Raw genomic sequence first — 16,824 nt, 5'->3', positions numbered from 1 at the left:
ATTCTCTGAAATGAGAGTCACAAAGATAATTATACTTCAAAGAAGTAATTCTTCCTTGAGGTCCTCTTGTAACAGTGCAGTTTGGCTGCTGCCACCTTGCACCAGGCTCACATGGAGCCTGCAACTGTTGGTCACAGTGCCCCACATACGTGCAGGAACTGAGATGTGGGGGTGATTTTTCTGTGGCAGCCTCCTGGCAGGTTCTGTGTGAGGCCAGGCATCATGATGGTGTTGCCTGCATTGCCTGTGCCTGTGGCTGAAGGGACAACTTGCCTCTGCTGACATCACCAAGGCATAGGTCAGGATGAAATCCCACACATCCCCTGCTGCAGCTGTTAAGGGCAAGATCCTCCACCTCACCCCAGGATGGCAAACTTCTCCTAGACATGTACCCCATTCTCCAGCTCAGACCTAGAACTTTCTCTCACTTCATTCCTCTTCTCTTTGTCTGCTTAATCCCTGCCCCTCTCTGTTCCTGCAAGACCTGGGATGTGATCACTGCACCTGGTGCAGCACTGGTAAAGCCTCAACTACAGCACAGTGTCCTATGTCAGGTGAGAGTCCAAGGGAAGCAGCAAGGATCTAGAAAACAAGCCACAAAGCCTGAGAAAGGTGTAGAAGTAACATGTCATTCCTCTTCAAATACATGGAAGGATGCTGCAAGAAGGCGGCAGTAATCCATTTCCAATGCTTGTGGTGGAAAGACCTGACCTGCAGCCAGCCCTGTGGGTACTTTGCTGTGGAGGACAAAAAAGGACTGAGACACAGACTGGAGAAGGGAAGGGAGGAATATCTGTGTCTTCCCTTTGAAATTTTTAAGAACAGATTTGGCCACAGCTTCTGCCCTACAGCCCTTCCTGCCTCTCAGGCTGCCATCACAGGAAAGAAGGAGATTGTTTCTTCCTTGGTCAGGGACTTGGAAGGACAGCTTGATCTCTTTGGTCCTGTGGGGAAAAGACATTCTGGTCTTTGGGAACATGGGTGTCTCTGCCCCAGGGGCTGGGAGAGGAGCAGGAGTGCTCCGGATGAGCACGAGATGAGAAAGGGGCCCATGAGCAGGTGCAGCAGGGTTGGGGAGGAGGGGAAAAATCCTCCCTGAAGCTCCTGACACGAAGCTGTCCTGGAACACCTTCATCATCCTGCCCCCACTATTAGAGGAGCAAATGGGTAGTCCTACAGTCTCAAGTAACAGACCTCACGAGCGAGGAGGGTTTGAATGAGGGTCAGTCGGTTATTTGGCCACATATGCTCCATTTAAGCCCAGATCAACAGTTCTGCTCAGCTACCCTACTCCACCCTCTCTGCATGGGAGTTTAAACCAGACGCTGCCTGGCCAGCAACTGCACACCAAATTTAATGACAAGGGAGAAATCACGCTGGCAGAATGTGTACACAGCTCCCCACACTAAATCACACAGACTAAATCACGTACTCTGACAGCCATGCTCAGGATGAAAAGTAATTCACTTCATGAACACTCCCCTTGATTTAAATAGAGGGGTATGCCAGCTAGTTTTAATTTATGAGTCCCCCACGCAGCTGCCACTGGCCACTGTTTGTGGTATATTGTAGTGATGCACTAAGCGTATATTAAAGCTTCCCAGCACCTCCTATAACATAAATTCTCTGTGTCTGTGTTGTTTGTAACTTTGACAGGTGTCAGTTGCATGGGGTCTAAAATTTGCCATTATTTTTTTTATCAGACTGAATTTCAGCTAATTTACATTTTGTGAATAGGAGGTTGTAATATTCACTTATTTTTGCAGGAGACACTGATGGCATAAACAGCATTTACAACCATCTAACCACATTAATAATGTAACCATGTTCTGTATTTAAGAAAGCTAGAAGGTGAGGTCCCATCCCAGAGGGGTATTTTAGGGAATTTTTTTTGCCATTTCAGCTGTGTCTATATGATGGTGTCCTCAGTAAAAGTTTGCTTAAGGACTGCATCTCAATTAACCTGAATGATTTGCAAATTGAAACAGTAAAAAAAGTGCATGGAAAGGCCACCTATAAGCAATTCAGAGTGAATTGCTGCAATTTACTGCCATCTTGAAATTCTGAGACGGACCAAAGGTAAATCACTGCATTCTGAAACCAAGAAAAAATGATCCATGATTTGTTCCCTCCCTGTTGAATTTGAAGATAAACCAACCTCGCTTCTGAATACACAGGAGTGAGTTGTTCTACAACTAAAGAACAGTTTTAGCTGTGTAAAGACAAAGCTGTGCTGTACGATTTTGTCCTTAGGCTTGTAGCCCTTCCCTCCTTGAATAAAGGGCTTAGTCTCAGCAGAGACTCTCTTTATGGCAACCTACGCTATGCTGAGCTGAAGATCCAGCATGTTGCCTCATCAAAGCAGCAGGAACTCCTCCTGCCGGGGCGTTTACATAGCTGCCTGGCTATAGGACTAGGTAAGATTTGCTCCAGCAGGATAGACCAAGGTTCCAGTTGTGAGAGGAGTGTGCTGGGTAGAAGCTGACACTCAGAAAAGGTGCGAAGGCAAACTGATTTGATCCTCATTGGACAGTCTCACACCCAGGAAGATCTCATCTTCCCCCTTATAACAAGAAACACCCTTCAACCATAAAAAAGAGTTTGTTCTTAGAGTCTTGCTGTGTTCTTAGCATCATATGCTGTGACAAGCAGTTCCCTTTGTGTATAAAAGCCACAACTGAAGGGTATGCAGGACCATCAGAGCAGGGCAGCCCCCACTGAAGGGGAGCCTTGCTCAGTGGCTCCATTCTGATCAGCAAAACACACAAGCAATAACAAGGGTTTTTTTTTTTTCTATTTGAAGATAGGTGGGATAATAATGCACTAATGTAACAGTTGCATAACTTGATTATTATTAAATCAGGAGAAGCAAGATACCTCGAGATCAGAAATGTAAAGCTACAATTTCTGTAGCAACCGGAACTACACTAAACATGTTAGAACATATCAAAAGAAAATCTTTAATCTAAAAAGCTTCTTATCTGGGAGGTTGTGCATCTCAGTTTTTTCACATTAGCTTTGGCCAAGTTTCACATTACCTGAATTGCAGGAAGTCTTTTTACAGCACGGCTTTGCATTCAAACTTTGCAGTCGAGTCAGGAAGGAGTGCCCACATCCTAAACTTGGGAGAACTGGACCAGAATCAAACATGAAACAAAATGCACGTAGAATATTCAACAGAGAGAAGACAGCTCTGCGAGCCCGTGACGGAGGCCTCTTAGGTGGGGTCAGACCGGAATTTCCGGACTTTGTTAAGAAGTAGCAAGAACTTTTGAACTTTGTTAGTAACTTCTGTGCTCTCGAGAACAAATTGCCTCAAAGTGAGAAATCAAATTTCCCTGACAATGGGGCTGCTTTTCTTGAGCTGTAGCAGTATGTTTGCTCTGCAGGTCTTTGCTGGTCCTAGGATCCTGCTCACTTAAGACTTGCAGCTTACCCGTTGGGTAAAGTTCAACCCTTGTTCTCTAGGATCCTAAGGAATGTCATTTTCCTGGATGACAAAGGACTGCTGTTTATTGTGAGTTATTCCCTGACTTTCCACACTACAGTCCTCCCTCCCTTTCCCATTCACTGCATTGAATGCAAACAACATTATGTGACTGCTTCAAAAGTGCTCTGCACTGTAGTCCACTCCACATTTGCAAAGGAGACGTTGGGGCAGCATGAGCAGGAAATGAGACAATAACAAAGACGAAATATGACTTGAGGAAATTCCAGAAGTCCTTGAGGAAACAATGGGGAAGGCATTAATTAAGGAACGCCTATCTGGCTCCTGTCAGGTTAGCAAATAAACCCCAAACCTTGATGTTCTTATCAAGAGAGAAGGAGAGAGCGCAAGTGACCATGGCTGAAAGTGAATGTCTGATAGTGGGAGAAACATAGGTGCTATTGGGTAGGAAGTGACGTTCAAAGAACTCAAGGTGGGAGAATTTACCTCAGGCAATGAGCTAGCGTGCACTAGGCATATATACTTTTTTGCTGCTGGGATTTTTCCTTCTGTTTTTATGGGTTTATTTTATATATATACGTATTTCAAAAAGCAGATGATAACTTTGGAAGTTTCTTTTCAGCTTCATTCTCAGCCACTGTTCAGACAATCTTGAGAACAAGCATTTGGTAGTGATGGGAGCTGAAGAACCAATTATGCTCCCACAGCTGGAACAGTCTCCAGGGTGGCACTGAGGGTGTTTGAACTTTGGGACTGCAATCGAGCATGGACATAGCAATGAAAGAGGCTGGTTTTGACATGAGAAATGCACTCCAATCATCCTGAATACTGTCCCTCAGTGCTGCTCCTGAAGACCCTCCAATCATGCTGAGTACTCCTTGCTTTGTAACTATCATGCCCTACTTCATGCTTAATTTCTGTCCTCATCATCTTTCTGTCTGGGTTTAAGTGAAGGAGAGGAAGTGCCTTCCATGGGTTTTTGTGTGTAATCCCAAACTGCATAGCAAGGAACCGATGTCTGGGAATCATTGACAAAACATGACGTTTCTAGGTGATCACCTATGGGCACAACAGAAACTTGGGTCGCTGAGGAGCAGTTTGTGATTCTAGAGTTGCTGTTTCCCCTGCACTTGCGTTGCTGATTTCAGCAAAGTTTCAAGACGTGGTTAAACCTGATGAAAGCGTCTGTGCTTCTGCACAATAAGAAAGCAGTTTCAAGTCAAATCTGATATTTGCTGGAACTGATCACACTGGAAATTTCTGCCTCCACAGCATTACAGGCAGCTTCTTTCCCAACCAGCGAGGCATTTGATTGTGCTGTTTCCAGGTTTAGGGAAATGATTTACTGGGTTTTGTGTCTTATATGAAAATTTTCATCTATATTTCTGCTCATGAAATACATTTTTAAAGACATAGGGAAATGTGGGCATAACTATGCTTCCACTATATGACAGTACACTGTGACATGTAGCCACTACCACTTTTTATTAAAACTCACTACAGTTCAAACCACAAAGGACTGCCAAACAAGACAGGGAGGAACACAAATCCTTTTTGGGCTAAGCTCAGTTTTCTTCCCCTCCAGGTTTCACATCACTGATACTTCTAGCAGCAGTTGAAGAGTAATTATTAGGCTTTGCTTCCCTTTCTCATCTTCTCTCCTTTGTCCTTTCCCTAGAGTTGTAAACCTTGTTCACCCTGAAAAAAATAACTCCTTTCTATCAGTGTGTAAGGTCCAGAAACTCAGACATTTTTACCTTCTTGCTGAAATAACCTCACTGTTGCTGTCAGTGAGTCAAGCACTGTCTCAGCCAGGCTCTGGAAAGCCACTGCAGGGAGTGGATTCTTCCCTCTTTCCCACTTCTACAAACTGGGGAGATATTTTACTAATTTTGCTGAAGTGAGGGAAAATTCAAGCACCACATTCGCTATTCAGCGCAGATCCACTGTCTATTATGAGCTGAAAATACCATTATAGGAAGCATTAAGATGGCACAGCTTCTGGTAATGAGGATCTGTGTATCTCTATTATATCGGGTTTTAGATAGCAAGGCGTAGTGAATGCAAAGGGCCTCACCCAGGCTGCCAAAAAAAAAACCTAAAAAAAGAAAAGAAAAATAGAAAAAAAAAAAAGAAAGCCCTGCCCTAAGTAGTTCTTTTTCTTCTTGAATCCTGTTAATGAAAAGGGGGAAAAAAAATAACACTTGAAATGAAAGACATGGAGGATCTGCTTGTCCTCACGCACATTCACTGTGTGCTGAAGCCTGTAACAATGAAGGGAAATGATAGCAGAGCTGCATTGCCCTCCCTCAGACTGAGAAACTTTCACTGCAAAAGCGTTTTAAAAGAATAACCCAGAGTACAGTAATTAAAGCTGATTCGGCTTCTCAAAAGACTGCTTCAAGCTTTTGTGCTGAACCTTCACAAATTCCACAGGGCTTTATTATTAATTGTGCTCCCCCCCACACACACTGCTCTCTTTGGGATGTTTCTGCTGTCACAGGTTCAGTATTTCTCACAGGCTTTCTGTTCATAACTGAGACTTGTCAGGAGAGGGAAATGTTTTTCCAGGCATTTTCCTCCTTTGTCCTCCCTCATTCGTGCCTTGTTCCCTTGGTAATTTTTTTTTGTTTGCTTGCTTTTTAATTTTCTTCTATATTTTCTGTCAAAGAATTTCTTGTGGAATGGAATGACATGGGGGCTGGTTGTCTCTCTTTCACGACTCTGAGATCATATGTCAAACCCACCTGGGTTCATTGCTGCTGGACCTCTGAACACCTCATTTCTCCCAGGAGCTGGTAGATTCACTCCATGAATCCAGGTGTGGGTGCAACATACAAATCTGGTCTTGGATCCGGATTCCTCCAGATGTCAGGAGAGACAGATATGGAATTTAAAGGTTGCTGCTGGACGGGGAACTGCTTCCCATTTGTGTCAGGAAGCACTCAGCACTACAGGGAAGATCAACCTTTCACTTCACAGTTTCTCCTGCACTTTTCTTCATTTTAAATCAAGTATCACACAAAGTTCAGCTGGATCATGCCCTACTTGTTCCCATCAACTCATCGGAGAGGAAGTGTGATCATTTTAGATAGATTAAAAAAAATATGCCACTCCTTATCTTTGGGAGGTGCAAGAGGGAGGGTCTGGGAAACCATGGGCTGGTTAGCCTCACCTTGATCCCTGGGAAGGTGATGGGACAAATAACCCTGAAAACTATGTCCTAATATATTAATGACAGGAAGGATGCTGTCAACATGGATTTATAAAGTGGAAATCATGCCTGATCAACTTGATGGCCCTCTACGATAAGATGGTACTGGATCCCCTAACATCCTCACAGATGAACTGATGAAGCATGGGCCAAATAATGGGTCAGTAAAGAAGACAGAGCCATCCCTCCTCAGTTGTGCTCATTGAAAGGACAACAGGCAAAAGGCACAAACTGACAAGCAGAAAAGTCCTGTTAAACAGAACACACAAAACATTTTTTTTACTAAGATAGTTGTTAAACACTGGAACAGGTTGACTATAGAGGCTGTTGTTCAGCCCTTGAAGATACTCAAAACCCAACTGGACACAGTCCTGAGGAATTGGTTTTAGCTGACTACTTCCAACAGAGAGATTGGACAGGATGCTCTGGGTGGGCTGACCTTGGCTGGATGCTAGATGCCTACTCAGTCATCTTCTCATTGCCCTCCCCAACAGGTCAGGGAGGGAAAGTAAAATGAAAAGCTTGCTGGTGGAGATAAAGACAGGTAGATCAGCTACCAGTTACTATCATTGGCAAAACAGACTCAACTGGGAAAAAATGAATTTAATTTATTGCAAATTAAAGTAGATTTGGGTAGTAAGAGACAGATAAAAACTAAACCTTTGGAGCTGGCTGGGACCAGCTGTGTCCTGCACAGGACAACCTCGGCCTCTTCTCACAGAGGCTGCCCTTCAGCCCTTGGGCACATCAATGCAATGATCTCCAGAGGTTCCTTCCAAACTCAACCATTCCATGGTTCAACCGATGCTGTGCATGGAGGCACCAAGTTCTCCTTGTCTCCAACCTTACTATGGTTTACCTATTGAGCCAGAGTGTTGTCCATCTCTCCTTCCCCCAGATACACCTATAACCAGCTCACTGTAAGTAGCTTGAAAATCCTCAGCTACACTTCAAATGTAAATCGCTTTCATTTGCTTGAACCAGAGGTGAATTTCTTTTCTCTCCAGTTTAAATCAAATCCTTCAATACAATTTTCATCTTCATAACAGAAAATGAGAAAACAATTACCACCGCACAGCTCTTTCTTGCTCCTGCTTCTCTATTGTTTGCAAAATTACTTGAAAATTCCTTTTCGATCCTAATATACAGTAGGAAAAGAATCTATGAGAATTTCAAGGCAGAAATGTCATTTTCCTTTCTCCCAGAGAGTGCTTTTCATTTCTAACCTACCAATGACTGACCCAAATGAAACAGTAAATTGTAAGAGTGATATGATTTAAAAAAAAAAAAAAAATCCAAAGATATCAAACATTAAAATGTTGTTTGTTTATTCAGGACCATCATACAACCAGAGGACAGACAAATTCCAGGAATAGATTCATGAGGCTTTTTCCAGGTCATTTGTTTCAACTCCACTGTAGTGGAATCAAACCAGTGCTCTTATTGACTACAAGCCCTGCACCCAGAAGCATTTTAACTAAACATGCCCCAAAGTGGGTAGTGATGCCTTGGATTCTTCCTGGCTGTTAACATGTGCAATACAATTTAGTCTCTTTTTTCCAAAAATTAACTTCTGAAGTATCAGTTCAAGGTAATGAGATCTGGAGTGTTCATCGGTCGAACTGGTTGTTTGCCAGGGAAACACAGAGATACGTTAGCATCACATAGATGTGACTGGGTTTGTGCATAGCACCACTGACAGCATATCTAAGAGAGACTAAAAGTCAGAGGGTTTGTTCATGCCTGAAGTTAATATAGAATTTTTTCACTTCTCTCTAGAAGAGAACACTGAGCAGGAGAGTTTAACTAGTTTTTCATTTATCAAAGTTTCTTTTTTTTTTTTTTTCTTCTCAAGGCCTAGAGCAAAGGCAGACTCCTATAAAGTGAAAGGAACTTGAATAATGTCTTCTGTTTCATGATGCTGTCTCCAGGGAATGTGCCCTCATCTCTCCCATAGCCTACCTCATTTTGAGACCTGGGGCTTACGGATGCTCAGAAAGACATGTCAAATAAAACATTAATTCCCATTGTGCCTGGGTAGAAAATAGCATCCTGTGTTCTCAGTAGCAGACCTGGCCACATGGACCAGCCTCTGCAACCCCAGGCTTTGGTCTGGCAATCACAGCAGCAGGGAAACGCTGTCTGCTAGGGCTTCAGCTGGTACAGACTGCAGGAACCCATCTCACTTTGTCTCATGGGTCACTTCCTCTACACAAATTTCTGCCCCCTTCCCAGCTTACTGGTGGCTGCAGGGTCCATTTCAGTGTCTCCAGAGCAAAGTTTGTTCCTGACATTCCAGCAGGGCTTGTTGCATCCGAGCAATTGCTTAGGCTAAAACAAAAATGAATTCCAAAGTGACAAGATAGCTCAAGACACACCAGTGAACTAGAAATAAGTGGAAAGGTCAGTAAAATATTCTTCTGCTGAATCAGAATGCCTGTTATTAAAGGGTACATGAAAATGGAGCAATAGTTAATGCTTCACCATTGTACAATGTATTCTACTGAGTTCCTTCTCTCGTTAGCAGGCTGAACAGACATTTGTGGTACAGATGCACCCAAAGACCCATTCACAGCAAAAATAAAATAAAGGAGAAGTACAAATAAAAATGTCCCAAAACCTAAAGATGTAAAAGTTTCTTAAAAATCCTTTTATTTATCTTTTTTTTTAAAAAAAACCCCTTCAGATCATAATCTTTAGCAGCAACATTTTGCAAATTTCCTGTGTCCTAGAAGCATTATCAATGGAGCGCTGAGATGTTCTTTTGAACATGCAGCAGGTGCCATACTTCTAAAACCAGACCATTTCAGTTACTACAGCATTTCCCCCTTTTTCTTACTACAGCACAGACATAATTTGAACAGACAATATTTTATGAACTGACCCACTTAGAGACAATGCCATGCAATGTTTGAAGCTGGTATTCTGACCCAGCACACACTTCCAAGTGTTGGTGTCTATTCTAATAGCTCTCTGCAGCTACTAAAATCACTTTGCAACGGAAATGGGCAAGAAAGGCAAAGCTGAATGCAATAAAATGTCCCTGTAAGCACAATACACAGCTCAGTATACTATTGTGCTCCATCCCTTAACACAAAAGTTAATGCCAACAGCTCCAGATCCTGTCAAAAGAATTGTGAACAACAAAGCTGGAATGGTTTATTAAGAAAATTGCCATAATTAGAGGGTGACTAAACCTGTACTTGAGTTTACTCTCCCTTTCTTGGTAGGTCTTCCTAGAGACACCCCTTCTTTGTGTCCCACTCTCCCACCTGGAATATGTGGAACACAGAACAGTCCTTCTTTTTGGAGCAACAGGTGCAAGGTTTTCTAAAATGGTGGTAATGATGGGACTGGGGAAGTAGCCACGACAATTAACAAGGGGCCAGGGAAAGGGTGTAGCAGGCATGCCATATTTCTTCATCAGGTGCTTTCGACCTTGGAGCAAGCAAGGGATTCTTCTAAGAAATCTTCAGCTGCCCTGCTGGAAGCAGAACTTCTCCAATGGTTGTCTGAGGGTGACATCCACGCTAGCTGCTGTCAGAAGCTCTGCTAGTTGCTTGGACAGCACTTGAGATGTGAAAAATGCCCAAGCACTGAATCATGCTACAATTATAACAAGCTGCTGAGCTGTTCCAGAAAACATCTCTGTTTCAAACCATCAGTTTTTACACATTTGGAGTAAATTTTTTTTAACGAGCTTGTTCGTCTAACAGGCTGGAAAGTCTAGTAGAAACTGCTAACTTGTACACATTTGCCACTAATAAGCTTCTTGGACACCGTGGAGCTTTCCATAGTTGTGTAGCCATTCATGTGGCCTCACAGTCACTCTCTGGGAATGGACTTTATCGCCATCACAGCCAGCCTCAAAACTGTGGCTAGTGTTATGGATTGACAAAATTGTCAGTATCCAAAACTGCAAAGTGTTAGGGCTGTCCAAAAGCAACTAGAAATATGTCCCCTCTCCCAAAAAAGCAACAATCTTCATGTATGGAATGAAAAGTCACCATACAGGAGATGGTCTAACAGAGCCAGAGCTAGATCTTGGAGTATGAGTGTCACCAGTGAAACCGCAGTATAGGCACAGGCTCCAAGATACACACAGAACACACCTCATTGGAACAGATGAAAACTGTTATGAAACTTATATTACTAATTATTTAATAATCTGTCTTTAAGGTTCTCAAGAAACTTCAGATCTCTTTGTGTTCTCTACATTTGCTGTGTGGTTATGTCTGTAAATTAAATCTCCCCAGCAGGGACTGATCTGATTCCTGCCTAGAAGGTGAACACACAGCCACATGAGTTTCTCAAGATAGGTCCTGGTGGGATCAGAATAATGTTTCTTCAAACTCAGGGCAGGGTGCTACAAGTAAAACCATTTCTTTTCCTGTATACAAGGTGAGTTCCTCGTTTGCTGGCAGAAGAGAACGATCTGCTCAGTGATTTGGTGCTTCCTGACTGTGTAGTTACTTTGTGGACTTAAACAAGATGAAAGTTTCATCCAAAATATTCCACTTCAAGGCAAGGAAAAACTTTACAAAATGGGACTCTGGACAGTAGTATTCTCTGCAATTTTGGAAGTTTTCATACCAAACCACTGGGTTCTCAGGACTTAACACCAACTATCACTATACAACACTGGCCTCCTACTGCTGCATATAGGATGCAGGATGTTGCTCCATTCTGCCTTCTGATAAGTAAAGGTTTATTTACCCAATGATCCCTTTCCAATGACAAGAAAAAGACAGGAGAGTGATGACATCACCTCCATTGTGGTAGTCCTTGACTAGAAGTTTAGCAACATTATAAGGTTATCACAAAGTCAGCAACCGCTTTACCAGTCCATAGTCATTTATTGAACATGGAATCAATCTGATGACCCCAGGAATTATTGCATTGGGATCTATTTTTGGTAGTTTGATTAAACCTACTTAAGTATGACAAGAATGGAAATTAATAAACGTAGTGTTCCAGAGGGGACTCTGCAGTACTATATAATTTTTCATCACAGCAGCAGCAGTATTTGTAATCTATCCATAAAGTCAATTAAAGCAAAATGCAAGACCTTCAACTGTTTTTATGTAGTTTATTTCTCTTCATTGTTTTTGTGCTCTGTAACACCAGGTTTGTTAACTAAGCATGGCCAAAAAGCAAAAGCTAGATCTTGAAATTCCTTAGGTAGCTTAAAAACAATCAGAGTTTTAAATTTTTATTCCTTTTAATTGCCTTTTGAACTGTTAGATCATGATCCTTTTGGATTGAGTATTCAACTTTTCCCACCACAAGCAAGAATTATAATTCTCAAGAATTCACAGGACTCCAGTAGACAGGGCTTCTGTTACCAAGCCCCAAATAAGGTGAGAGTACAAATGATGTCAGGACTGTGCTGGGCAAACCTTTATACCAGTGTCTCTGTAACCTGAGAATTGAAGACCAGAAATTTCTTGAGTCCCAGAAAAAGAATTTCACAGGATTCTGCCCATTGAAAGGATGTCAAAAGTGGCCTTATTCACCCTCATCACCATTCTTTGCTTTATTTCTATATGAATGTGACTGTAAATAGTGCACACGCACCTTATGTGGCATCCCTGTTTTCATAATATACCTGAGGAGATTTAGAAATTGCTGTTGGGTAAATCCTTGCTAGTTTTAGGCCTTAGCTATAAAGTGCTACTGAGAAATAGCTTAAAACCTTAGTTTTATATGGAGTCTCATTTTGTTCCTTAGAATTATGCATTAAACCCCACATTTTTCATAGAAATTTGGGAGTAAATTGCCATGTTGCTTCAAAACTGCTAAAGTGTAATCTCATCCAGGCTTGTCCACAGCCTGACAGCTTTGCTTCTCAGATTGCTTTGGACTTGTCCATTTTCTCTCCCGCTTAGCATCATTGCTCCACTGACAGCCACTCGGTTGCGCAGCTCCCATCGTTCTGTCACCTCTCCAGGCAGACAGCAGCCATTAGCATCAGTCTCTGCACTGAAAAACTGATAATGTGGCGTCTTATTTTAACTCTGTCAGGAATGCAGGGTAAAGGGGTTGCCTCTGAGCATCATCTTCATTGTTCTCTGAGCCTTTTCTGTAGAAAGAAAAGAGTTTTGATTCTCCTTTAGGATCTTCTGAGGTTAGATAGAATCTTATAGCCTGGATTTAAGACCATGGACTTCCACCTGGGCTCTGCCCAGAAGAAAAGATTTCAGCCTTCATTCTCCTAGTTGCAAATGCCTGCAGGAAAACAACACCAAAATGATTTTCCCACCACCCATAACAGCTGTTTTGAAACCCATGTGTTTCAATCAAGGTATTTAGTCTGTACTTCCTCCATGGTGGTCAGTGTGGTTTGTAGAATCTCTCCATCTAGAGACTGATGTGGTATTTGGCTGCTGAGATCGTGAGCTCCACAGTCTGAAAATCCATGGGCATTACTGTGGCAGACTGCCTGGAGCCCTACTCCTGTCTATCACTGTCCTGTGCAATCTGTTTGTCCTTCCATATGCAGTCACTTGTCCCCGCATTCCAGCCCTTCACTGATGCAATAATTGCAGGTGATTATCAGTAGAAGTGCAGGGTAGATGGGGACCTACTGGCATACCCTTGAAAAAAAAATTAAAGTTTCAGTCCCAGCTCTGAAACTGATGTTTTCTGGGGCCCTATTAAGATCTTTACTTCATTTGGATTGAATAAAATACCAGAAAATACTGGGAAATACTGTGAGATTAGTGTTATACTTCTTTTGTCTTTCCAAATCTCCTAATAGAAATTTTGTAAGTGTTCTCTGTGTAAAGAAACAAAAAAGAAAGCTGTCAGAGAGGGCAAGCCATGCAGGGTGAGGAACAGAAGTGTCAGAAAAGAGAAACATCCTTCTCCCTTGAATTTCACTTTTAAAACTTTACCAGCAATTCAATCCCACGGGTTAGGCAGTTTATGTACTACACCGCTGTCTGCACCAGTGACCATCACAGTGCCACCAAAACGTGGGCTTCTGTCCACATCTATGACATCTACAGCCTTTGCCAGTGAGTTTAAGCTATTTAGGGCACTCATTACCTCTTCTGGCGTGCTCATCATGCTAGAGGAATTTTTTTTCTTTTTTTTTTCTGATAAAATCAACATAGCTGGCTATTATATCAGCTGCTTTTACCACAAGGACATAGAATCATAGAATCATAGAATTGTAGGGGTTGGAAGGGACCTCAAGAGATCATCGGGTCCAACCCCCCTGCCAAAGCAGCTCCCTAGGACATGTCAATCAGATAGGCGTCCAGGCGGGTCTTGAGTATCTCCAGAGATGGAGACTCCACCACCTCCCTGGGCAGCCTATTCCAGTGCTCTGTCACCCTCACTGTGAAAAAGTTCTGCGGCAACAGGACAAAGGATTGCAGAAGTCAAGGCCTTTGGGAGGTTCAGGAAAGCTGGGATCAGGATAAGTGAGGCAAGAAATGCACTCCCAGTTCTTTCATGATTCTCCTTGTGGAGAGAAAGCAGCCTCCAACTCTTTAGCCCTGGAAGAAATGATCTAATTTACATTGCACATTGCAATTTTCCTCCTATTTTTGATTCTGGTTTCAACAGTCTGTTGTTTAGAAATATTTTTTGCTACAGCATTTTCATACGGCTTAATTTGGAAGTTTTTACATGAATGTATTTTTGCCTGTGCCAGATTCCCATTACAGACAAATATAGTGTCCTGTAAAGTCATCCAAAAAGCAATTCTTTTGATAAAGCATTCTGTAGTGTGTACTTATAAATACAGTTGGTTTAATTACCTCTCTAACTGTTTGACAGTCACAATATTCTTAGAGAGCACTGGAAAACCACTCCTCTCACTCTCTCCCTCTAAACTACCTGAACAGTTCTAGTGAGAAAAGTAAAAAGCTCAGAAACCAGGGATTTGCAGAGAAGTTTTTGAAGTAGAGAGTTTTTTTAGAAGTTTAACATATATTTAGAAGAGAATTGAGATTGCCAGAAGGATCCACTGGCACAGAAGTCAGTCAGGAATATTTTTTGCCCGTTCCCTCTGCTGGTAATCAGCTCAGTGAAGGAGCCATACTCTGGTTTGGTCTGGTCCAAGAGGATCAGGTCCAAAGACCATGCTGTGTTACAATGAGGCATTGCATCTTGCTCCTTGACAGGTCTTGTGAAGAGCTTGGAACCAGTATGGGCTTGAGCCTAAAGCTTTTGTTTGTTGCTCTGTTACGTGTTTGGGAAGAGAATGCATTTCCTCTAAAGAAAGAGAGTTTTGCTTTGCTCGGCTGAATTTTCAGAGGTTAAGACTTTCTTCTCCCTGCGGAGAGGTGGCGTACCAAGGCTTGAAGAAAACCCAAATAATGGCAATAAATTGTGAGACCTGGAGTCACAGGGTGAATCCTGGAGGGCAGCACCACTCCTTATGAGTAATTCAGAAGAGAGTCTGCAAACCCTGCATCCTGCATGGGCTCTAAAGGGCCAGGTACCACCCTCTGCCCCCCATGGAGCAGGCACAGCGCTGCGCTGGATGTAGATCCAGCACCACCTTTGGCTTCAGGGGAGCCAACTCCACTCATGGGAATCAAGTTTAACAAAATCAGGCCTGAAATTTGAAGGAATACAATTACAGTCTATTCAAGCAAAAGATAGGAACATAAGCTGAACTGTAAGGGCTCAGTTAGTCCTCCAGCTTCCGTGAACTGCACAAACTTCAGACTTACCTGCAGGTTTTATGCTAAGGAGTACATGAAATTACTGAGCACTTTTATTTCCACAATGTCATTTCGTTTTCCAGCTCAGTGGAAACAGCCTGACTTCACAGAGACTTCCCCTGAACAAGCAAAGCATAAAACGAACACAGGGCTATACAGCACATGGAAAATTATATTCTTCCACACTGTAACTTGGCTTTGTCTTTTAAACGATGATTGATGGGTTTTTGATTGAAGTTCAGTGGCTCGATATCAAAGACAGTAGCTCATAAGATCAGAGAGAAATTATGACTGTGTATTAGTGGCTGGTTATTATTTAAAAACAAAGCCTAAAACATATTGGTTACCCCTTCCTTCATCAGACACACTCTCGTGGGTATTCTTTTATGATTGTTCCATTTTCTGAGTCTTGCAAAACAATTTAAAGTTAAGCATAGCAGAGCTTATTCTGCTTAAGATATCGAGGGAATTTACATAATGACTAATTTAAAAGCACACGCACAAATTAACTAAATTCACACGTAAAGGAATATGCTTCAAAAGTTAGCACATTTTTTGCTGGCTGGGATTCAGTGGATAATTAAAAAACCTCAACCCTCTTGCTGATCATCAATCCAGAAAACGTGTAAGTAGGTTTATAGAACAAAAGGCGAAGGTCCTGCTCCTGGCATCCCGTCTAGACAATGACTTGACCTTATTTAATCTGGTGCGATGGGGGGCATCTCCCGGGACTCAAAAATCTATGAAAATGAAGGGGCTAATTGCTTGAGATCAAACCAGGGATGTCTGAATCATGGTGTCCAATTGAAAAAGTTGTCTGAAATTTTTACGTGCTTTGGGAATATTTTCAAAGAGGGAATAAAACTAAACAACCTAGGAAGGAAGGCTGCTTAAACGGGTGCCTGCAGTTGCTGTCTCCATTGCTCAAGCCTGCTTGATGTTCTTGCGCTGTGCTAGAGCAAATCTTCGCACAGTTGTGTAGTAAGACATATTGGGAAGCTAAGCCTGTTGAAAGCTAAAACTGTATTTTCTTGGGTTGCTTTCCAGACAGATTGGTTCCTCAGTCTGATTCACTTTTGGACCAGCAAAAGGTCTTGTGTAGGCACAGCCAGAGAAATGATGCTAGGACAGGAAGGAATAAAAAAGAAATCAAACTGTAATTATTTCTTTACTGACCATTGAACAAATCATTCATGTAATCCCATGCTGAGAAATAAATTTATTTTGAAATTTGATGTCTCCTTGTATTTCAAGCTCACAGGTAACTGTTGTAATAAGATGCTATAGGGTTTAATTCCTTCCTTCCTCCCAGCTCAAATGTAAAGATCGAGATGTTCCGTGTAACACCAGAGATAGAGGAGACACTTAAAAGATTCTGCCAAAGTTACCTCATACCTCAATAGTTATCTAATTAACCTGTTTAATTTGAGGAGACTAAAACCATGATCAAGTTATCGGTCATCTAATTTTGCTCTTTTCTC

The sequence above is a fragment of the Gallinula chloropus genome (genome assembly GCF_964237585.1).
Source record: "Gallinula chloropus genome assembly, chromosome: 2".
Lineage (NCBI taxonomy): Eukaryota > Metazoa > Chordata > Aves > Gruiformes > Rallidae > Gallinula > Gallinula chloropus.
The sequence above is the reverse complement of the archived record's forward strand: the minus strand, read 5'-3'. Positions refer to the sequence as shown.